General features: G+C 37.3%; 1 protein-coding gene across 1 annotated transcript in view; it reads right to left on the bottom strand.

The window, feature by feature from the left end:
* Positions 1-12,624, bottom strand: part of pnocb (prepronociceptin b) — a 30,358-nt gene extending 17,734 nt beyond the window's left edge. Inside the window, exon 1 of the mRNA XM_077553235.1 lies at positions 12,530-12,624. The gene's annotated coding sequence lies outside the window, so the exon portion shown is untranslated. The remainder of the gene's footprint in view (positions 1-12,529) is intronic.
* Between the last annotated feature and the right edge of the window lie 12,939 nt (positions 12,625-25,563).

Below are 25,563 nucleotides of genomic sequence, written 5' to 3'. Positions count from 1 at the left end.
TGTGGAGGATCCAATTTGAACACCCACTTAGGTTACCAAATATGATTATTTTCCCAGGTGGGGTTAGAAATTTGTCACATCACAAGACAGTTTCCTCCCATCCAAATTAGTCATGGCGTGTCATTTACAAGATGCTTGCTATGCAATTCTTCAGAGCTCATGCATAACTTTGGACAAGCCCATTAAATGAATAGCAACATATCATAAATAGTTGTTATGACAAAAAGCCTCTTTGCAGCAGAAATGACAGCAAAACAGCAATTCTTTAGACGCAAGCTTTAGTCTTGGTGTTTATCAGCAAACTCTTCACTTTTTGTGAAACTGTGACAGCTGTTCCATAACTTGTAATATTTCCTATAGCTGCACTGTACTTCAAATTGAGCCCCCCCCCCCCCCCCCCCAAGCTTTTGTCTTGGTGTTTATCAGCAAACTCTTCACTTTTTGTGAAACTGTGACAGCTGTTCCATAACTTGTAACATTTCCTGTAGCTGCACTGTACTTCAAATTGAGACACCCCCTCATTGTCCACTAGACCAGTGGTCCCCAACCTTTTCTGTACCACGGACCGGTTTAATGTCTGACAATATTTTCACGGCCCAATCTAAAGGTTTAGCTGATAAAAACAAAATAAAATGACAAGAAAAAAACTGTGGTATTTTCTCTATAATAATAATGAACGTAAACCTACTGTGTAACCATGTGCAACTTTATTAACGGTGTCGGTAACGTCGCACCAACAACAGAACATCACATGAGCAACATCGTTTCTGCTCCAAAACAATGCAACACACTCTGGTCGCTATGGTAGCGTTTAAACATACTTTCAAAATAAGACACAACACAAAAACAAAGTGCATGAAAATACTCGCTAATCACAGCAGCAGTGAATCAGTGGGAGCCCTGAGCTTGTTTTGCTGCAACGAGACGGTCCCATCTTGGGGTTATGGGAGACAATGATACCCGAAGTGTGCTACTTAGGTCCAGTCTGCTCCATAATTTGGTTTTCCGGCCACTTTTCAAAATAAAAAATCATTTTCGAAAAAAATAAAAATAATGCATTTTTTTTCCTTTTGGTACCAAATGACCCACGGCCCGGTACCGGGCTGCGGCCCGGTGGTTGGGGACCACTGCACTAGACAATAATTTTCTCTAAAGGCTCCAAGACCAAGTACTGTGTCTTGCTTGCCAAGAGCCGAGGAGCTCATTACGGGCATAGATGCATTAGGGAAGTAAAAAGGAAAAAGAAAAAAGATCAACACTCACTAATAAGGCAAGCTTTTCCTTCTAAATGAAAGGCACAGGAAAAAAAAAATGAAAATGGACCACAGCAAATAAGCGGATGTCCTTCTGCTCTCCAAAATAGTCCTTCCATCACCTTAATGCTTTTACCCCGACTCAAAACAGCACACAACAACATCCATGCTTGTTTTGCGCCTCCATTAGTGTTAACGAAGACCCTGAAATTGTTGTTTTACCTTTGAAAACAAAAATCAATCAGAGCATTCATACAAGGACCACCGGTGTGGTGCTTTTACTTTGCTTTTTCTGAGTACACCCCTTGTCTAAGACTAAAAATACACAAGTATCTTACAAATTATGTTCCAAGCACTTGTTTAAAAGGGAGCATAATGGGATCTGTTTGCATGTGGAACTTTTCAAGAGTCGGGTCTGAGCAGGGCTGTACAAGTTATTAATAAAGCTAATAGTGATTGAAATTAGCATCAGCAGCTGTGATGAAGGGTGAGAATGGGTGGAGGGTGTGCAAGGTGACATGAATGGGAGAAAGGGGACAGGAGAAGAAAAAGCTTGGGGCTGTGACTCACTCTATCTCGTCCATTAGTCGCCAGCATGCAACTGAAAGGCACAAAGAAGTCTGCTAATGCACAGATAAGCTAGAGGTCTCTTCGTGTCTCTTTCTTTGTTTCCTTCTTGCTCACTAGTTTGCATCTACTTAGAAGCTCATGTTGCACCACTTCTACCTGAAAACTACTTTTCTCTTCTCCATTCCTGCACCTATGATTTAATGGCCGGGATCGCTCATCTCTATTGACATATTGCGAAGGTTCTCTGCCATTTCTAGAAGATGTGGTTACTTTTTTAGTAGAATTCCCGTTCTGCTTATTACATCCCACGGGTCATAAACGTTACTTGATTAATTCCTTATAACCCGAGGAGATTCATTAGTGTTTTATCGCCGTACATTCTGTAGCCGCTTGATCAAAATGCGTTGATCTGAGATAATACGCTGGGTGAAGATTGGTTTAATGTGTGAAAGGAGACAAGAGAAAGACAAAGACTGCAATCATAATACTGATTCATGACTCTTTTTTCCTCCCCTTTTTTTCCTTCTTTTTTTAGTTTTTCTCCACTCTGGTTCAGACCCACCTGAAGAAATCTATAATTACAACTTAATTTCTAAAACGTGTTCATTTTATTAAATTACTTTTTTTCTCCTCATAATTTAATAAATTTGTTCTCATGAGGATTTTTCCAGGTTCACACTGTGCCCCCCTTTATAGGGACAGCACTTGAGCCTTGTTTTTCCTCCTCCTTCCTAATGTTTTTATTAATTTTTTTTATTTTTTATTTTTTTACACCTTCGAAATTCTGTGCGCTGAAAGGCAACCCACCAGGCTTCCCATTATTTCTCCCCCTCTTGGTCATTGTTGTTTTCATGTTTCATGGACGGTTGTTGCTTGGGGGGATTGCTCTTTTAGGGACAAATAAAGTAATCTAAATCTAGTGACAGTTGACTCAGTTCGACCAATCAAACGAAACCAGTCTGTCACATGAATGCGCAATTTCCACATGACCCCACACAGAAGTGGCTTCCTTGGTAAAATTTTGCTTACCTGTGACCCAAGTGAGGATAAGCTCTATTAAAATAGATGGTAGGACTACAAAAAGAAAAAACAGCTTTGTCATGCGCTAATTTGTGTCTAGCTAAAAATGTCAGCCTACAAAAACTAACCAAGCTGAATTTGCCTTTGTTTATGATGCTTTATTTTTTATAAATGTTTTACAGTGAAACTGTTGAGCAATATTTTTGTCAATTTGACATTCATGCAGTCTGTGAAAAACAAATCACAATTTATTCACCAGTTACTCAGTACTTGAGTATTTTTTTATTGAATACATTCTCTGACTCAGGCAATTATTTAGAGGACTACTTTTTATTTGTACTTGAGTCATAATATTCTCAAGTAACAATATGCTTGAGTTAAAATTCTGGCTACTTTGCCTACCTCTAGATTTTTCTCCAAGTATATTGACTTCCTCCCATATTTAACTAATTCAAACCCAAAAACGTATGAATATGTTTTTTAATACTTTGTCCCTCACTCCCAAAAGCATATTTATACTAGAGCATGCAGAAGGCTTAAATGCTTCTGACCTGAAGGGGTCGCTTAAAGCAATGGTAGTAATTACAAAAATGGCCAGCGGGTGACAGCAGAGTATAAGAGATCAACCAGGGTCAGGTTGCAACAAGCTCTTTTTGCCAGTGTTTTCAACAGGTTTGTGAATAATGATTAAAAACATAGCTATATGCTAATGCCAATTGCTGCAAAACAGAAACAGATACAAACATACTTCTTTTTCCCAACGAAAGAAGAGACTCTAATCTTTCTTTTGGTTCCATGTTTTTATAGCAATAGAACACAATATTCTGTGGGCCTTGCAAAATCAGTCAACATCCAGTAAAACAGCCGGGAGCGAAGGGGGTTGCTTCAGTGAAAATGACTGGGAGTGAATGAGTTAAAAAAAAAAAAATACATGTTAGCCTCATTGAAGACTGAATTATCCAAAGATGAATAAGTGAGAGCGAATAGTCTAAATGTGCCATGTGTTTCCAGGTCCGCCTTTCACCCAAAGTCAGCGGGTCTAGCTCACCCCTCAACCCAATGACGACAAGTTGTATATAAAAAAATAATAATAGAAAAAACTAATTTAAATTTGTTGGAAAACTGCATGAGAGATGTCCCACAGTGCCAAATCGCTCTATTATCTCTGTGGGATATAAAACGTATTGTCCTCAAAGGAAAAATAGTTCTCACCAGTTTGCCATCTGATCACACCATATCTATTCGAGCAGCTGCAACATTCTCTGTAAAACACCTCGAGACAGTTTTGACACACAAGTTCGATGTGATTCTGGTGCTCATTACAGGGCCATCATGGAAAGCCATGTTGGTGACTTGTTGTTTCATCCTTTTCCATTATGGTGACCGTTAACCTTGGGCTGAGTTAGGGTCCAGTTTCATGCTGTCTTTTCTTTTTGAATCTCTCTTATTTTCATTTTACTCCATCCAGGTCCAGAGTGTATGTCGAAAGTCAGGTGTGATTAGATGCCAGTGAAGATAAGTGGTATAGAAAGTGGATGGATGGATGGATGGACGTCTCATTCAAAGTTTTGACAGTTTATCAAAACCATGCCAAACCCTGGCAAATGGCCAATATCTATTCTGAAATTTTGGGGCGTTGCAATACTTCACCTTCTTTGCTGTACTGCTAATCTTTCTACTTGAAGTGTTTGTTATGAGCTTGCACTGTGATGATTCATCGGTCCTGACACATGCTCTCTTTCAATCACAACTCAATTATTGCTTGCTTGAAAAGACTTCAATTTAAAATTTCGGTCCTGAATGCACTACTCCCACTAGGTTAAGTAATACCATATATTTTTGTAAAACCTCTGGATTACATCTTAAAATCTACATTTCAATTTAATCTTCATTGTTGTATTTTCTATATCTTATGGTAGTGTATAAAGAGGGAAATCATGGAAACTCAGTCATTGTCAAAATACTTCTAGACCAGGGGTCAGCAACTGGCCATCTATCATAAAATAAATCAATAAATAAAATAAAACAACAACAATGGCCGTGAGGATAAAATTGTACATAGTATATGTATATTTTTTTGTAACCTGTATGTATTAAAAAACAGTGTTGTATTTAGGAAATCAAAAAAACTGCTACAGGGAACACAACATTTTATTTATGCTCCATCATTAATTTAGATATCGTCATTATTTTCACATACTATTTTAAGCTGTCATCTGTAAGACGTGAACGGTGTTTGTTTTAAATATAGTTCAGGTCGCGCGTAGACTAGCATGAAACTATTTTCTTCAGTAACGTTTCTTCTGGGATTTATTTATGGTTTGCCTACCAGGGCCCGATTAGCTTTTTATTTGAGCAATGCAAAAAAAGCATTCTACAATTTTGGAATTACATTTGAAAAATGAACAAAGTCATTTAAAATGAAATATTTTCTAAAGTCACGACAGATGGTTGAAAGAGCCACGTGTGGCTCGAGACCCCTAGTCTGCAATCTGGACCTAACTAATCTAGTCTATCAGCAAAAAATAAATGCATAAAAAGTAGCATGCACTTATCATGATAAAAATGTATTGACCCCGTATAGAAAATTGTGTTTTTGTATAGAGATGGACAAGTAGCGATACAGGCATCAGTATCGGGCTGATACCCGGTCTTATGTCAAGGTATCGGTACTTGCTACAGCTGCCACCCTCTTGTGGCCATTTTACAATCAGGAACTAAAGGCATACATGTCTGACAGATGCTCATTAAGATGCCATTTCTGTAAGTGTATGTATAGAAGTACAAAAACTTTAACAAGAAAATATACATTAATTTCATGCCATTTTAAGGAAAAATGCTAAATTGGGATAGAGTATATAGGTCTTTTTTTTTAATCATTTGTCATTGTTTGTTTGTTTAGAAATGTTATGGTTTAAAAGTACTAATTAGTAGTATCGGTGCTTGGTATCGTTGAATAGCCAAGCATTGAGTACAGTACTTGTATCAGGCTGGGGAAAAAATCCTATTTTTATAAGATTAAAAAGCATTATTTTGGCATAATTGAGCATTCTTGCCAGCCTATAACTAACAGTATAACTTAGAGTAGAATTCTTAACCTTGTTGGAGGTACTGAACCCCACCAGTTTCCTACGCGCATTCACCGAACCCTTGTTTATTGAAAAATAATATCGGATGTTTTTCAAATTCAAGACATAGGTTTAGGGTTTACTGGAGAACAAAATGAACAGGGAGGCCTTTTCCTTGAATTTGGCTCTCTTCACCATGAATTCATCTCCATGTAGCTTAAAGTAGTGTTCTTTTAGTTTTGCTAGATAGATAGTTGTGCTGGAGTGGATTTACTCAACTTTGCGTTGCAAATCATGCAGTTAGAACACTGACTCCCATCACTCATCTATATTTATAAAGCACTTTAAAACAACAACAACCGCTGTTTTATTTTTTCTTAAGATGAAACCCAGGGCCAGCAGATACAACGAAAACAGCAGAGACCCCAGAATTGAACCCTGTGGAACACCATACGTTCCATCAAACATACTGCTCACATTCGTCTGACCACTTTCTTTTTTTGGTCAACATTGCAATAATGCAATAATGGCTATGTTACTTTTTGACCTTCAAAGTACTCAAAGCACTTGAAGAATAATCCATGATTCACCTGTGAACAGTGATAACGGTGTTGACAGTGCCAGAGCAGAAAAGGACAATTTTGCCAATGACATATTTCTCATTAAAATTATTCTGTTAAAGCAACTATCATGCAGTATAAACAGTGTGGCCCTGTACAAACTGATCAAAAAGACACACACGTAGCCATCAAACTACAGGATGACCTCACATAGCACCGTAATCCAGCCTGTGCAGCCAAAGATAAACAGTGTGCGACAGCGGAAAACGTGCACTTATAATTGACCTTCCTCTCAGGAAGGATGCTGAAATGCTTAATCTGAAAGAATGCTCTTAAGCCAATTTAGATGTGTGCGCCACACAATTATTTGTACTTACCTGGCCTGTTGCAGCGCTCACATCATCTTTTTGTCACTCAGATGCAGAACTAATTATGAAGACCATGACAGGAAAGGGGAAAGAAAGAGCTGGCGTCATGAGCAAACTATTAATAGCCACCCATTAAGAAATGTGTGATAAAGTGCAATGTTATGCAATAGAGACACCATTTTACAAAATTCCCTTTGTCGTATTTTAATTTATGTGACTCCAGATCCGCAGGAAGGATCACAGTACTGGCCGCCGCAACATCTTATCTCCTGTGCCAATCACAGATGAAAAAAATTGAGCTGAAATACAATAAACCACAGCTTTAGATATACAGTATAGTATCGAGGCCCAAAATTGCCAAGATTAAAAATAAATAAATGACTAAATAAATAAATAAATAAGTGAATAAAAGTGAAAATAAAAATGGTATATAAAATATAATTCACAAATTAAATATAAATGGAAATAAAAACAACAAAATTATATATATATCCCTAAATAACTCAATAAAAGTACATTAAAAAACGAGATTCAAAAAATAAAAATAAAAATTTACCAAAATTTTGAAATAAATACAAAAATAAATATATAAATTTAATTAAATATCCGAGAATTTTTATTGATTGATTAATATTTAATTATATTTATATATTTATTTTAAATATCAGAGCATTTTTATTATTATATTTTATTTTATTTATCAAAATTTTTAATTATATTTTCTACATACGTTTTCATTTTCACATTTATTCATTCGTTTATTTATTTAGTAATTTATTTATTTTTAATTTTGGCAGTCTTGGTCCTCTATACTAGAGACACCATCTTCTAAATTCCCTTTGTCGTATTTTAATTTATGTGACTCCATATCAGCAGGAAGGATCACAGTACTGGCCGCCGCAACATCTTATCTCCTGTGCTAATCACAGAAGAAACAAATTGAGCTGAAATACAATAAACGACAGCTTTAGATAAATAGGCGATAACACACGAACACTCAACGGCACTAAATTAAAGCGGAGATAGTATATTCCGACTTGTTTTGTGTTTGGCGCTCCCATTAGATCAATTGAGCATATCATTAGTATTGTACTCAATTGTCCCAAATGAGAGTCTAGCTTCACCTTGCTGAATAACTGGTTGATATCTAATTCCCAGCAGTACATATGTCCTTCATAGTTGGGGACACACAGGAAGTCACACACTAATAACACTTGTCTCGTTTAGCCCCCCATGACGCCGTGCTAATGGCCTCAAAATAATATGCTGCTATGACCAGGAGGGAACAAAATGCATTGACGTCGCATTGAGTTGTCTTAGACGTGTGTGGGGGATGTGAGTTGGATTTCATGTCCGACTTCTGTCAAGTGCAAAACATTAAGCTATGACAAGGCAAGCAGGTTTGCAAATACGTGACAATGTGCCAGTGACAATACTCCAATGTCCGCAGTGTGATTTTCCGGCACAGCGTATTGCAGAAATCCTGCAGAGCGTTAGGCAGCTGACACGGTTTCACCATTGATTCGTTTGCTGTTAAGCTGCGTTGACACTTGCACGAATCCATTGGACATGCAGCCACAGGAAAGCAATCGACCACTTTGGACTTTAACAATGGTGAGGAATCAGGCTGAAAAAGATGGACTGCCAAATGCTTCAGCAAACAGGTAGCGGGCAAGGAGTGTATACTGTAATGAAATTTTTAGAAATCGTCAGCAAATCACCCATTTTTTCCACTTTCCATGAGGTTAATCGACCTCTAATTTGTTTGAAATTTGATGTTTTCCCCTAGGAAAACATTAAAGACATTTAAATAATCAGTTTTGCTTGAGTCAACCTGTCTCTATCATGAATCCATTATCAACTGTATAAGCCAAGTGTGCTGGTAATGTGAATTCAATATTCAATTCAATAATTCAATATTCCTGTAAATAAATATAGGTCATTGTTACAAACATGTAAAAAACAAAAACAACTTCATTTGCTTTGTGCTTAAGGAGGTTATCTCGACTTTTTATCGACTGAGTCGTACTGTACCGAGCAGCCAAGACAGAGACTTTTATGTAACTCTTTTCAGAACGATACCAGTACAAGTACTCACCTCTTGAGTAGTCAGCGATACCTATATTAAGTACGATAGCTCTAATACTTTTGAATTTTGATGCATAAAATTTCCCCAAAAAACAAGGATAATTTTTAAAGAAAGACCTAAACATCCCAATATAGCATTTTGCATGAAATGAAATGAAATGTACTCTCAGCTTTTTTTCCATTTCTTTATAGAATACATTTTTTGTGTAGAACTCACAATAAAATTAATTTAAATAAACAAATTAATTAATTGATAATGGCCATCTGACAGATGTGAGTGACTTAAGTTCCTGGTTGTAAAACGGTCACAAGAGGGCGCCATACCATGTACTGATACTTGAAAGAAAGCCGGGTATCGGCCCGATACCCTCGCTCATTCCTAGTATTTTTCACATTTATTTTATTTTATTTTCCTTTAACCAGGTAAGCAATTGAGAACAGATTTTCACTTATAATATTGATTTGTCTGCAGATCTCGGAGTCCAATACATCAGATTTCCTAAAGATGAAAGTCAACCTAAAAAATTTGTCTAAATATGGTCATCTGATTAATATTGCGTTAGTGGAATATGAGTTAAGCAGTAAAATCCAGCAGTTTTTATCAATATCAGAAGGCGGCCATTTAGCCACTTGCTAAAAATGACATCACAGTTGCTCAGGTCTCAGGTAACACTCATTACAGCTCAGCTTCAGAAAACAGGTGAGCAACTACGATGTCATCTTCAGTCGACAGCAAGTGGCAAGTTGGCCACCTCCTAAGATGGATAAAAAACGGCTGGATTTTGCTTCATAACTCATATTCCACAAATGTAATATTAATCAGAATGTCATTTCTGACAATTACAGTAGATGTGGCAAATTACGGTAAAAAGATTACACAGGGGAACATATTTTTGGAGAGTAAGATCTGACCGCTCCTTTGAACTAATTTGTGGCTGCGGAGTCCAAAAAAGATCTCAGTTTTTCTCTATCACGTCAAGTTTTTGAACTATAGATCCCTGTTTTCTTAGAAAATATGACAAATACTGTATTTGACCTACAGTATATGTGCTTGTTCTATGTTCAAATATTGTCATACAATGAAATATGACAGAAACAGGCATGACTGCAATGTTTATTTAACACAGAAACACATTTAGCACAAACAAGTGGCCACGTAGCTGTAGATGACCCAAATTGTATAATCAGCTCGTCTTACTACATTTAATCAGTGAAATCTTTTCTTATCTAAGGGTATAAAAACTTGATGTGCAAGAAAAAAATGACTGCAATTTTGAAATTAGCATGTCAATTTTTGTTTCAATTAGCATTAAAATCTAACTCTAACTCATCTTTTATTCATCTCAGGGGGGCGGCCATTTTGCCACTTGCTGTCGTGTGAAGATGACATCACAGTTGCTCAGGGCTCAGGCAATGACCAATCACAGTTCACCTGTTTTCTGAAGCTGATTTGTGATTGGTTGTTATCTGAGCCCTGCGCAACTGTGATGTCATTTTCACGCGACAGCAAGTGGCAAAATGGACGCCTAATAAAAACTGCTGCTTCAAGTGAAAGTCAACCTTAAACATTTCTTGACAATAATATGTTATATGTGACCTCACTAGTCTAAACATGACATTCTGATTAATATTACATTTGTGAAATATTAGTTATTAAGCAAAATCCATTTATTTTTATCCATCTCAGGGGAGGAGGCCATTTTGCCACTTGCTGTCGACCCAAGAAGACATGAATGTTGCTCAAGATGACATCAATGTTGCTAACAGCCAATTACAGCGCAGCTTGAGAAAACAGGTGAGCAGTGATTGGTCGTTGCCTGATGTCATCTTAGGTCGACAGCAAGCGGCAAAATGGCCACCCCCTGAGATGGATAAAAAAAACGGCTGGATTTTGCTGCCTAACTCATATTCCACTATTGCAATATTAACCAGAATACAATCTTTAGACTAGTGGGGCTGCATAGAACATATTATTGTCAAGAAATCTTTTTGGGGTTGACTTCCCATTTAAGATCCCAGAGCATAGTTATTTTCACAGCACAAGCTTGACAACACAGATACATCTTGCATATGTCCAAAAGGCTGCTTCATATCCACTACGTCCTGTAAACACGCTTGATCCCTCATGAAACAATTCCTCGCTGCAGAGTCATTTATCTGTGAATGCCACATTAACCACCCATTTTCTCCCTCGTCTGTGCGACTAACGTCTTCGCTGATAATGGCCCAAGATTATGCACATTCATTACCATTATCATTAAAATCATCATTGCCATGCGCTTAGCATAATAACAGCATTTGAGTGATTCCCTTCTTGAGCTTCCTTCCTATATGTTGGAAGGTTTCCTTTGTCTTATGTTGTTAAGTATTCCACGTAATACTTAAGCATCAGTCAAAAGAGCAAAGCCGCTTACCGAAAATGTATCTTAAATTGTAAAAACTGCATATCGGAGAAATGTTTCCAAAATGTAATTTTGTATTATCATAATTGGAATTTCTTTATTACTTTCTGTGTGTCACTACACACTACTTACTAGAGGAATGTTGCCAAAATATAGTGCAATATGACTATAACTGGTAATTCTGCAATAATCCCTGTGTTAGATATTGCATATATACGCTCTGTGGATTTTCTGAAATGTGTTTTTATATCATAATAATTGGCAATTCTTCATGAATCCCTATGACTGTTAACATATTGCAAACACAGGACTCTAGCAGGATTTCATTATTGCAAAAAGTGCTTGTTGATAAAATGTTTCCAAAGTGTAGTTTTATATTACCATAATTAGCCCATCATAATTCATTTCTGTTTCTATCATACATACTCCTTGAGCAAAATAATCAATGTGCAGATTAATTGCTCATTAAGAATTCTGTTGTTGAACTGATTGTTGATTAATCTCGTATTCAAGCAGAGGCAAAATAGAGTGCACTATTTGCTGTAACCAGCAGAGGCGCTGTTGAGCCGGTCTCAGTTTCTAAATAGAAAAACACTTTCCTTTGATACAATCCTAAATATAATGATTTCTTTAAAATATGTGTCTATATATATAAGATATGTTAATATTTCCTATAACTGATCAAGCAAATGTAGTCACTACCTCCTTCACTTTCTTTGTGTAACAGTTACTACAGTTGGATCCAAGTCATCTACGCCTGAGCCCAGTACAAAGTGCTGCTAAGTGCCATTTCAGCACAGCGTGGGACTATCTTGTTAATTACGTAGTAATCAGTTGTGGTGTGGGTGCTGCTGGGGGTGAAGACGGCACCATAAGCGCAACAGGGAGACAAATGAAGTAGTGGAGAAAAACAACACTCCCCGAAATGGAATGATACTCAGGTGCAGATGGTTATTTAAAAAAATCACCTCTGAGGACAAAATCCAAAAAAGCTTTATACCAAAGAAGCAGAAAAAAACACATTAAAGATGATTATCTGTTGGCAACAACATTCCCCTGAGATCGATTATCCACAATTACAAGCAGGAGACATCAAGCTGTAAAAAGTTTTTTTTTTTGGGTGGGAGGGGGACAAGCACCATCTTTAGGTCTACAATATATAAAGTCTTACAACAAATGGGGGGAAAAAAACTTCCCTACCTTTATCTGTGGCGTCGCGATATTCTCAGCGTGCTTCTTCAGTGGCTACAAGGGAGTTTGTAATCTCAGCTTGTATCCTTAGGCTAAGGGTTTCAACAACTGAACACATACCTCCTCTGAGGCTTCTTATAAAGGCACACCCCTTCCCTCCTGGCTCAGCATCAAACCTCCTCCCCCTCAAACATCATCATAGTGAGAGTGGGGTGATTCCCCCAATCTGTTACGTACGAACCGGGTAGACACACACACACACACATAAACTCACACCCGGCATGGCCCGTGCTGACGTAGTCAGCAGTGCCTACGCCATCGGTTTTCGTCTTCATTGAGCAACTAATGGAACTCTAAAAATATGCCAAGGTGTCTATAAAACCCGCAATGTAGACAGACACCAGCCCGGCAACAAAGTTGAGGGAAACAATGCTACTTCACAGTCACATCATTACAACAAAAACAGATGTAAAATATAAAGAGATTGGACAAAGCATGGAAGCCAATTTGTTGGTGCTAATGGCACACTACATATGGCAATTGTGGGTTTTATGAATGGCAGTTAATGGAGCAGAGTCAATGGGTAGCGCATAAGCAGCCAGCCCAGATCTGAAGATGGCAGGTGACTCATGAAGGACATTTAGGAAACCAAGTGCACTGCCACGAGAACTTTGAATGGAGGCTATTAAGAATCATATTATATTAGTTACCCCTGGTACATAATGTTATATGAGCTCTGTCGTGCTCTTTTCCCCTCAATGTTGCTCATTTGGTTGTGCTGTGACACAACAATGTGAAAAACTATTAGGCCACCGCTTCCTTTCATAAGCTTTTTCATAGCAGCCATTTTAACATAACAAAATGGTGAACCCATCGTCAGAGCCCAGGCTTAAGGGGGGGCACATGAAATGCATGGGGGTGCCCAATTATTATGAATATCCTATAGACAACATTAACTTACCCCATATATTTGGATAAATTCAACTGCCGTGCATCCATCCATTGAATGGCGCCCGCTGACAAGTATTATCGTAGAGAGCATTTACAGTACATACACACAGTAGACATATTTGACAATTTGTATTTGAAACGATGCTTCGTTCACTTTCTCCTTGGAGATGTATCATCAAACCACAACTCATTAGATTAATAAGAAAGCATTACCTTTAATTTATATTATCCCATTCTAACTCAATCTTAATAATTATTTGCCGATTTAATGGCAAATACAATTGCCACATCCAATATGGCGGATGCGCTGACATATCGCTTCGAACGGGCCACGAATTATAAAGAAAAAAGGAAAGCAAAATCCAACCGCATTTTAGATGCTCAAACGTACGACGGCGTATTAGATGCACGTATAAATATATATATTTTTAGTGGACGGGGGCAATATTCTGAGAAAAGACCTTGCATATTTGCCACTTTATAAATTTGACATTTTCTAAAGTGGCAAATTTTCAAGAAAAAACTTACGAGAAATACACGTAGCATAGCTATCGTCTAATGTGAGGATTCGTTGGTAATTAATGGGACACGGTTTGTAAAATGAAAAGGCAGGATGGAGACGGATTCATTTTTAATTTAAACTGCACTCATCATACACGGCAGCTAGAACGACAACACTTCCTGATCCCTTGATCAGCTGAATAACACTAACCAAGTAGAAGCTAGCATACTTTAGGTAAATGCAAGCGAATGACGGAGAGCAGCAGATTTGACACATCAACTTAGCTATTGTACAAAAAAATACCAAAATGTATGAATGTGCAAATAATAATTCTGGAAACAAATATACAGGTAAATATTTATTTGAACAAATTAACTTAAATGCTTTGATCCTCAGGATGTCAAGTCAATGCATTTTTATTTAAATAGCGGACCTTCGCAAAACGAGGCGTCTTTGTCGCTAGCAGTACCCAACGCTTCAAAGTGCAAATGCTGAACATGATATGGTTAAAGCCATTACTATCTCCTTATTTGAAAAGTATTGGCACAAGCATCCGAGTAGTACGCTACATGTATTTCTCGTATGTTTCAGAGTTTTTTTCTCTCGCAAATCTGCCACTTTATAAAGTCTCAAACTTGCCACTTTATAAATTCGCAAATTTACGAGATTTTCTAAATATTTTATAAAGTGGCAAATTTGAGAGTTTTTTTTTCTCTGAATATTGCCCCCGCCCTCTAAAAAATACATATTTATATATGGCCCTAATACGCCGTTGTACAAACAATATGTGGCTACCGTGGTTTCTTACTTCAAGTGGCTCTTTAGTTCATTAGTTTAGTTTCTTTAGTTTATCATGTCCTTTCTCGCTTGCCGTACGCTCGTCGTGTGTGCAGCGCCAGAGTCCTCGGAACTCTTTATTTACAATATACGTACATGTTGCCGCAGTACCCAATATCAAACAAAAAAACTTGCAGCTTCACTTCGAAAAATGTACATGACCCTTGCCTGCCAACATTGACGTACTCGTCACGTATAAACCAGCGTACCTAACATTATCTTCAGTTGCGGATAAGACGGTCCATCAGTCAAACAAAATCACACCACTTTTTCTTCATATTTTTAATATCTTAGTGATTAACTCAACATTAGTATTTTAAAACTCAAAATTAGCTACTATGAAAAATATAATAATAAAAAGTTTATTTTTAGAGATTCATGCCTCAAATGCACAGTTATCTTGGTGGGCGGGGCACGGACCCCTATGACCAACCAATGGCGATGGGTGTGATTGTAGGACGGATATATTTAGCCATGACATTAATTAGAGTTGTGTATAATGTTAGGAAAGGCAGACGCTTCCTGGTTTAGCTCAAACATAATGGGAGGTGACAATAAATGACTGATATTGTTTTCTTTTTACTCCAAAGGGAATCTATTATAGAAAATTATTGTATACAAATAGTTGGGTCTCTGGAGTGCATAATCCAAAATCAAGTCATTCTTGAAAATGTGAGCAAGACATTCATCATATAAAGACCAAAAGTAAATAAGTAAAACAAATTGACTGTAACTTGCTGCTTGGTAAATTGAGTGGTGCAGTGGTAAACATGTAAAAGTAGGATTATGTTGATCTTTTACCGAGTGAGTTACCAAACAGCAGACTTTGTGTTGTACTGTACTGTTGTACTGTGTTGTACCAATCTATTCTAGTGCTATAGTCAAGTGTTTCTCAACTCTGGTTCTCGGGGTACACTATCCAGTTTTCCATGTCTCCCAATTCCCAGCGCAGGTGATTCCAATGACAGCTCATCAGCAAGCTCTGGAGAAGCTCGATAATGATCCTCACCTGCGTTGCAATTGGGAGACATGGAAAATAGAATGGATAGTGTGCCCCGAGGACCAGTGTTGAGAAACACTGCTATAGTCTACATCACATTTTTCCATTTTGCCATCACGAAAAAAAACAAAACTGAAATCTGGTGCAATATACAGTAGCATACGTGGTTTGGAGACAAATGCTTAAGACTCGGCATAGTGAGACGGCATAACCTGATACCTGAAATATTACCCCCACTCTGATAAAATGCAAAATTAATATGCTGAGGTGCGAAAGAGTATGCGCCTATTTTTTTTTCTTTTCGCATATTCATCACAGTTAGATACGACGGCGTATAAGAGCCACGTATAAATATATTTTTTATAGAGGGCAGGGGAAATATTCAGAGAAAAAAACTAAGTCGCAAATTTGCCAGAAAAAAACTTGAGAACTGCATGTAGCGTACTACTTGACTGTTTGTGCCGATACTTATTGGTCGGGTTTCCAAATAAGGAGATAGTAATTGCTTTAGCAGAGATTAACCATAAGATATTTGAAGTGTTGGGTACTGCCAGCGACAAAAGACGCCTCGCTTTGCGAAGGTCCACATCTGGACGATCAAGCATTTAAGTTAATTTGTTAAAATGTATGATTCCAGAATTATTATTTACATGTTCATACATTTTTTTTGTACAAGTATCTAAGTTGATGTATAAAATCTGGTGCACTCCGTCATTCACTAGCATTTACCTAAAGTATGCTAGCATCTGATTGGTTAATGTTAGTCAGCTGATAGGGGATCAGGAAGTGTTGTCGCTCTAGCTGCTGTGAATGACGAGTAAAGTTTATATTTAAGAATGAATCTGTCTCCGTCCTGCCTTTTCATTTTATAAACAGTGTCCCATTAACCACCGAGCTACGCTACGTGTATTTCTTGTAGGAGTTTTTTTCTCGCAAATCCGCCACTTTATAAACTCGCAAATTTGCCACTTTTTTTTTTCAATTATACGTGGCCCTAATACACCGTCGTAATTAGATGTTTCAGATTAGGCTATTTTTAATATCTCATAATCTCACTATGACAAACCAGGTATAAATACAAGGTGTATTCCTTAATTCAAATTTTATTTAAGTAAATACAAAATCTGCCCTTATGTGAAAAGTAACTGCCGCTCTCTTGTTCGTTGTCTAAAGCATAACGTTTGTCAAACAAAGTTCAATTTCACTGTCACATGTTTCAATAAAGAAATCCTTTATATCGTAACTGGGACAATTATGCAAGAAAGAACACAAAAGCACACAAAAAACACACACGCAAAATGAAAAAAAATATTATTGTAACCTGTTCGTACAGGTAATGATTAAATGCAGCGCAAACAAATCACTGAAACACACCAGTCTGGGTCTGAGCAAGTTGGGGTAACTGGTGAGTGCAGTGACTTGTTCAGCTGCTGAACTTTCAACCAAGATAGCATTTAGCATCCAAAGTCATAACACAACCACCTGCTACCACATTGGCTAGCGATATTGAAGCTTTTTTTTCTGTCAGAGGTGGAGGAGCCCCTCCTCTTCTCCACTCAAAGCAATCACAGTGTAAATGGTAAATGGTCTTTCACTTGGAAAGTGCTTTTTCACCTGTTAAGACACTCAAAGCGCTTCACCTACTGATGGGGCAGCACAAGCACACCCGGGGGTTTAGTATCTTCTTCAAGGACACTTCCACATTGTCACAATGGTTGGGGATCAAACCCACAACCACTGGGTTGGGAGACAACCACTCTACCACTGAGCCATGCCCCCCTTTGTCACTCCTCTGAACAAACACACACGATATTTCATGTTCAGACTGAACATAGTATTAGTCATCAGAGAAACAGAAGTCCATCAGTGATGGACTCTCAAGGTCTATCTGTATTAACCCAGTTAATGATGATTCTGATGACGGATAAAAATCCACTTTCATCGGTGTGTCAGTTTTTCAAAGGCTAATATTTAGCAATAATCTTTTCTTATTATTTTTTAGGGGTGGGTTTTAAAAAAATTAATAATTGATATCGTATTGATTTTCCTTTTCGAGCCTGATATCGAGTCATAAAACCATGAATTGATTATTTTAATATCCCTTTTTGCCATAAATTCATAAGAAAATTTAATTTGAAAGGCCATTTTGGGGGGATTTTACTGTTTTTTTAAAATTTTTATTTAAAAGTACTTTCTTACATTTATGAAAGACCTGTTTTATAGCACTTTAAGACAATTCAGAATCTTTTTAATTTATATTAACAATTAAGTGTTACTTTCATTAATAAACTAAATCATTTAAGCAGTTACTGCCTCCGCAAAATTTAAGTTGGAATTTAATGTTTGTGGAGTTTTTAAATATGTCCTTGACATTTAAGAAGAATTGATGTTCATAATTAATCAAAATCAGATTGAATTGAAGTGAATCGACTCGCAAATAGAATCGAACTGAACTATTGTGAATTGAAATCGAATCAATTGAGGAAATTCAAATCGATACCAAGCCCTATTATTTTTACACAAACAGAACATGTTATACAACTTCAAATATCACTAATTACTTTCAAAATTGTTCACAATAACACAGGAAATTTAAGTTAAAAAAATAATTTTATGTTCCGTGACATTACGCCACTGATCAATGATGTAGTTTATGATTCATATGTTGTTTACAGACTAATTTACTACATCACAGAATGCAAATTGTTTTGCTCTTCGTTTCAGAACATAAAACAGCACTTGATGTTCCTTCTGAAAGCATGTCCACTACATCAGCTTGTTTCTCATCTCCACTTTGCGCTCGCTACATGACATTAGTATGCCCCCCCAATGCTCAACAGAGAAGTCGCCAGAGCAAATCTTGCAATATAGACATGCCCGCCCCTTGCTTTCGCTTCTACACCCTCGTTTTTTCTCATCTGACGGTCAAAATCAGAGTGCTTTTTTCTTTCTGGATCTTGTGACAAATCTGGCGCAACTGTCAACTGGTGCAACTTCACAGGTGAAAACAAAACACCCACAATTACACTTTTAATCCAAACAAGAAGCAAATCCCAAATATGGGCGAAAAAAGGGAGAAATGTGATGTCGGGAGGACACTGGTAGAGGGCATTAAAATAAAGGAGTCTCTTAGGAAAACAGGAGACTTGGCAAGTATGACTGGACCAAATAAATATCTCCCCCCCAAATAAACTCATTCATTTCCTCCTTAGGGGAAAAAACAGGTGTTTCACAGGCTGTAATTACCTTTACCATAGCCCCAAGCAGTCCATTTACACACATTGAAGATCTTTGAAGATCACAGAAACAACTTGAAAAACACAAAAGAATAATCAATAAAAATGTGATGAAAATCTGAATTGTACGACGGTGTGATAGGGCCATGTATAAATATATATTTTTTTAGTGGGTGGGGGCAATATTCCAAGACAAAAACTTGCAACTCGCAAATTTGCGACTTTATAAAGTACCTCAAATCAACATTTTTTAAAAGTATAGCGAAGTGCTTTTCAATGAAAAATAACATTGGTTGATGTTATTATTATTATTGTATTATTATTAGTATTGTTGCTATTGAAAAGGAAAACATATATATGTATATGTAAAAGTATGACAATATACTGTATGCATAAGGTACACTGTTGAATGTGTTCACTATTAATAATTACTATAATAACCTTTGTTATTAATAATCAAGATATATTAGCTGTATACTAGCAGTTTTTTTTGTTTACTATACAAACCTACTATTTATTGTGAAACGTATGTCAAAACGGGTAGGACCTGATAAGTTTATGCTTCTTCTTACTCCTTTTCAAACATGTATGTGTAAATGTGTAGCTCATGGCTGGGTGAAACACTGTGAAACTTTCTTATGTTGCTTTTGTTGCTTGAATGTTGTGTTTGTTGTTTTGTTCATATGATTTTTATATTTTGTCTTTACACATGCACTTTAATAATCAGTTTGTTTTTTCTTTATATATATGTTTGAAATAAAATTGGGGAAAAAAGTATGCTAGCTTCTGATTGGTTAGTGTTAATCAGCTGATAGGGGATCAAGAAGTGTTGTCGCTCTAGCTGCCAAGTATGACGAGTAAAGTGTCCCATTAACCACCAACGAATCCTCACATTAGACTATAGCTACACTACATGTATTTGTCATAAGTTTCTGAGGTTTTTTTCTCGCAAATCTACAACTTTCTAAAGTCGCAAATTTGCAACTTTTTTCTCGGTTTGTTTATTTGACATCAGGCACGTTGTTTAGACCGCTAAGTAGTCCTTCAGTGCACCATTTTGCATCAGGCAAGCTAAAGGGGTCCTAACCAGGGGGTGTCTTGGCCATACGCTACAGTATTTCCTTCAATTTTGACCTTGTTCACGTACTATATATGGCGACATTAGTGAGGAAAAGGATAGTAACATAGACAATGTCAAGCGGAAAATAGTTGCGACAAAATGTAATTTAGCATGACGGAAATTAACGTTGACGGACTGACGACTGACTACAACCATGAAATTTACTGTCGGTCCTTTACATCAGTGTTTTTCAACCACTGTGCCGCGGCACACTAGTGTTCCGTGAGATATAGTCAGGTGTGCCATGGGAAATTATCCAATTTCACTTAATTGGTCTAAAAACATTTTTTAGAAACAAATTAATTATTATCTGCCAATAACGTGTTGTTGTCGGCTGTGAGAGCAGTGTGGCGGAAGAGTGGCAGTAATCATAAATCTTCGCCTGTAGGTGGCAGCACGTCGCTAGTTGTTGATTGCCCTCTACTTTGAAACAAGGATTAGTGATGCATGGATGGCGGCAGGTGCCTAGCAAAACAAAACGGTGACAGTGATGCAAAAGTTTTTGAAAAGGAAAAATGCTAACTCCGAACCGGACCCTGGACAGAATTCGGACCCAGATGAAGGCCCTTGTATGAGTGGTGGTCAAAAGACAGCAAAGACGGCGAGCTCGACCAAGGCCTCTAGCGCGCGACAGTACAACGAAAGCTATCTTTCACTTGGATTTACCTTTACCGGGGATGAGACGAAACCGATACCGTTGTGCCTGGTGTGTGGTGAAAGGCTATCAAACAGTGCTATGGTGCCAAGTAAGCTTAAACGCCATCTCCAAACGAAACACCCTTCTCTCCAAAACAAGGATGTGGGCTGTTTCTGACAAATGAGAAGTCCGATTACGCAAAGCTGCTTGCAAGTGATGAGTGGTGTGCAAAGCTGGCATACCTGGCAGATATTTTTCATCATCTGAATGATCTGAACACACGAATGCAAGGTCGAAATGAAAACTTCCTTACAAGTAAAGATAAAATAAATGGATTTCGTTCAAAGTTGCACCTCTGGCAACAATATGTGGAACGTGGCAACCTCGACATGTTCCCACTTACCAAGAAACTGCAAGATTTTAACACTGCTGCATCGTGTGAGATAATAGTTAAACATTTGAAAATGCTTGAGGAAAAGATGTCATTTTATTTCTCTTCAACCTCAACTGAAAGCCTTGACTGGGTCAGGGACCCATACAGTTCAGTATCAGTTGGAAAGGACATGACTTTACAGGAGCATGAGCAACTAACTGAACTGAGACAAAATCGTGGTTTAAAGCTAAGCTTTGCTGATCTGCCTTTGGACAGTTTTTGGTTGGCTACTGCCAAGGAATACCCCATTCTGGCAAACAAAGCTATTTTGACATTGCTCCCATTTTCCACGACATATCTGTGCGAGGTGAGCTTTTCAAGTCTGACTGCCATAAAAACAAAGAACAGAGAGAGACTGAGAGCTGTTGAGGAAGAGCTTCGTGTGTGCCTCTCGTCGATTCCTGCCAGAATATCTTCTCTGTGTTCATCCAAACAGGCCCAGGTTTCACACTGAGTGAGTAAACATAAAAAAGATGACAAAACACTTTTTTCTTTTTGTTTATTTGATTCATATTGAGGTAACTTTGACAAGAATGGCTTTATATTGTTAATATAGGCAACAGAGTTTTAATTTTTAACATTGTCAGCTGGTGGTGTGCCTTGAGATTTTTTCGAAGAAAATAGTGTTCCTTGGCCCAAAAAAGGTTGAAAAACACTGCTTTACATAAATGTGTGGTACGATTTGGAGTAAAGTAAATGAAAGGGAATACGGTAATCATCCTCCTCATCATCAATACCGCCGGCAGAATCAACAATTCAGACTTCAGTTGTGTTACCAAAACACCACACGTCAACTCCCTTTTTAACTTGAGCTGACGTTAGCGCCCAGTAAAAGTGTGAATGCTTCTTGTGTACCTGTTGGTGGTTGATAGTGATGGCTGAATCGCTTATAGACAAGAGCCCCCACTGCTGCTCAGATAAGGACCAAAGAGGAGCAAGCGGCCGTTTATAGGTCTGCCTGTCATTGATATCGCCGGTGTCCACGGCCCGGCTCCTCGACGCTTCCTCTTTTTGGACAAGACAGTGATTAGCTTGACAACGGTAAGGGTGAAGTGGAGCTTGGCACTGTGCCACACTAAGACCGTCTCAGTCTAGCCTCTTGGCCGCGTCACAAGCATGACGGCAATAAGATCTTGTAAAAAAACAAAAATAGTTTCAACTCATAAATCTGCAGGTTTCATAACACTACTGTTTTGTTATTGCTGTTGAGGGTTTGACACAATGACAACTAATACGATTTCTTTTAGACATCATAATGATTAAAAAATATGTTTATTTGGGCAGGCATCCCAAGCAGTTCCAAACATGTTGCATACAAACCAGAGCTGTCATGATATGGTAATTATATACACGGATTAGAAACACAAATAGCCTTGAATCGAAATGTGTAATTGCTTTGCAGGCTGGCATGTTACCACATTAAACCTCCAGAAAGTAGCACAGTAAATGATACGATGATGTGTTCACGGGTTATTATTAGGAGTTTGTGCATTTGCTAATTAAAAAACGGTAAATTTAGTAAGAAAGCATATGAAAAGTTAAGACTACTTACATCATAAAAGGAATGTACATCTTTGTTGTAAAACTCGGGATTAAATTTTAAAAAAATACACATCTAAAGTTACTCAAAACTTCAGATATATACAGTATATATAACATCTCAGACTAATTCATGTGACCTCAGTTCAGGGAATATTAACCATGCACAATTTGATTTTTCTTCGGCTTTTTGCGAGACATATGCCAAACAGTCACAAGGTATGTTGAGAGAAAAACATGAGAAGAGTAATAGAAATACTCCAGCATATACGTCATTGTTATAAAAGTTAAAATATTTTTTTATATTGTTTTCATGTTTTACTCTTACTTGTGTTTAAGATCTTTTTACGCTAGAGTTACAATAAAGAATGTTAAATAAATTCCACATCTTGCATTCATATGATTGCCATTCATTATTCAAGTTAAGAGTGACTTCTATTGCTTTTTTCCTACAAATTATGTTACATAACTTTTTGCATGAAATCCCACAAAAATCAGTCTGAAATCATTCATTGGTAATAACTGGCAACATAATGATTTGAAAACATTATGCACTCAAAATTGAATCTAGTTTAGCGTGTTTATAAATTTGATAGATGTGCTACGTCTTATTGGGGTTGCCGTGCCACCCCGCCGCCACATCTGGCAATTTTGAAAAAAAGTAGTCTAGATTTTAGACCGGGTAAAACCAGGTCTAAGTGGCCCAGGTGCACTAGACTTGAGCTGGGCACGAAAATAGGTCCCTACATTTGAATAAAAATAATAATAATCATGATATCATCTAAATTAACGTCATCATCCTTTAACCATCGACTCAGAGACACTTGGAATGCTCTCTCTGAATTCAAATACACTGGTTAAGATTTTACAATTGCTTGTCTTTGTATGACTGATTGAAAGTTAATACTGTATGTACAGTGTTGCTGTTTTGCTGTCTGTATATCATGGCAGATCTATTTTTAGAATCAATTGATTCATTTAACATTCCTGATTAACTCGTGGTTGGTTGGCCATTCATGAATCTTATATGCCATTCAAAGCGTGGGCTAATACAGTTCTTTATTGTTACAAATTGCATATCTGACTAAGAGTGTAAATGTCTGTTTCCATGTGTTACTCCTAACGATCAGGCCAGTGTATACACCACCACTCAGCTTCCCTGTGGCCATGAACAGGATAAGCAGTAAAGAAAACAGATTGGATGGATAGAAGTATTTCTTTTCTGTGTACTTTTCTGATTACTTGGCTTCATCCGCGGTGTACTGTATGTTTCTGTTTTCATTGTTGGAGCTGGATTAGAATGTTATTTGAGAATGGGGGGAAAAAACAACCACACTTCCGAAAAAGTCAAAGTTAATACTGACCAGTGGACATCTTCTGTCATTTCAAGGTGAGGGCTTTGTGTGCTCTCCTTCTTGTCTGAGGTGATTTAGTGGCCAGTTCCACAATTAGACCCATTGGTCTGTGACTCGGGAGCATCACTGCAGTGTCTAATGCCTATAAAGACAATGGCGTTTACTTTATAGTGGAAACATACACCTTTCTCATGTAAATGCACTGCAACAACCACCAAAAAAAAACCTTAATAAAGTGTAGACATTCAGGAAAGCATTTCTTGCTAAAGGAAATATTCAAACTGGGAATGCATTGCAGCAGTTTTACACTAAACACACCAGGAATGTAATAGGGAGAATCAATGAATCAATTGATGAAATTTTACCAAATAACATGCAAATCAGATTTAATAAAAGGGAAAGTGAGTATAAATTAAGTTGTTTTTTTTTACAAACCTAAACACAGAAAACAAAAATAACGATGAATTCAAGGTGTCAGTTTGTGGAACAATCTGGATTGTAAAACCAAATCAGTCTATCGGGATTTTTTTTTTTATGTATAAAAGCCCAATTACTATATATATATATATATATATATATATATATATATATAGCACAAAAGCATGCTGTTGAATTAATTTGTAAAATTGTTATGTTGAAAACGTCTTGGCTGCTTGCTGTCATACATTTTGTGTTGATCAAGGGCAGACATCACAAGTTTTACTTCTTTCTGCCCCCTTTTCATTTATTTGTATTTTTTTTAAAGAGTGAAATTACAAAATGATGTCATTGACACTGAAACCCCGGGTCCTTTGGAGGGCAATTTTCATGTTAATATCTTGACTTTTGTGAAATGTTGCGTATGACAGCAAAGAAGGACGGTGTTTATTGATGTTCACTTTGTGTCGGGGGGAGCTCAAGATAAACCTTTGCGGGATTAAACGGGAGGGCGTTGACCTCAATCAGGGAAATAATTACTGTTGCCGGACTCTTTAATTAGCCAACAAAGCTCCGATAGAAACACAGTGAGTCAGAAACTAGGGGTGATTACAGTTTAAATTCCCATCGAATCTTTTCAGAAAGCTTGTAATGTCATATTGAATTTTTTTTACCGGAAATTCAATTCTGGCTTTTTGGTTTGTTTCCCTCACAAAATATCTCCCCGCTAAATTCCCCAACTGGAATGCACATTCTGTATATTACAGCCACCGTCTGCGTCTGTCAGTAGGTGACATATGATAATAGAATAAAGGGCATTTGCTTCAAGATAAAAACAAGTCAAGTGTGACTGACTTCATCCTGCCCAAGTAATGAAGACTATTGAAGATTAGCATCGCTGATAGAGGCGATAGATCACAAATACACACACTCACGCAATGTTCTTTTGTCTTAGTGCTTCAGTTTCCTATTATATTCTCTCAGAATTACAAACACGCATGCATTTACACACAGAT

Source organism: Vanacampus margaritifer, chromosome 19 (assembly GCF_051991255.1).
Source record: "Vanacampus margaritifer isolate UIUO_Vmar chromosome 19, RoL_Vmar_1.0, whole genome shotgun sequence".
NCBI classification, from domain to species: domain Eukaryota; kingdom Metazoa; phylum Chordata; class Actinopteri; order Syngnathiformes; family Syngnathidae; genus Vanacampus; species Vanacampus margaritifer.
This window is presented reverse-complemented; position numbering and strand designations above follow the sequence as displayed.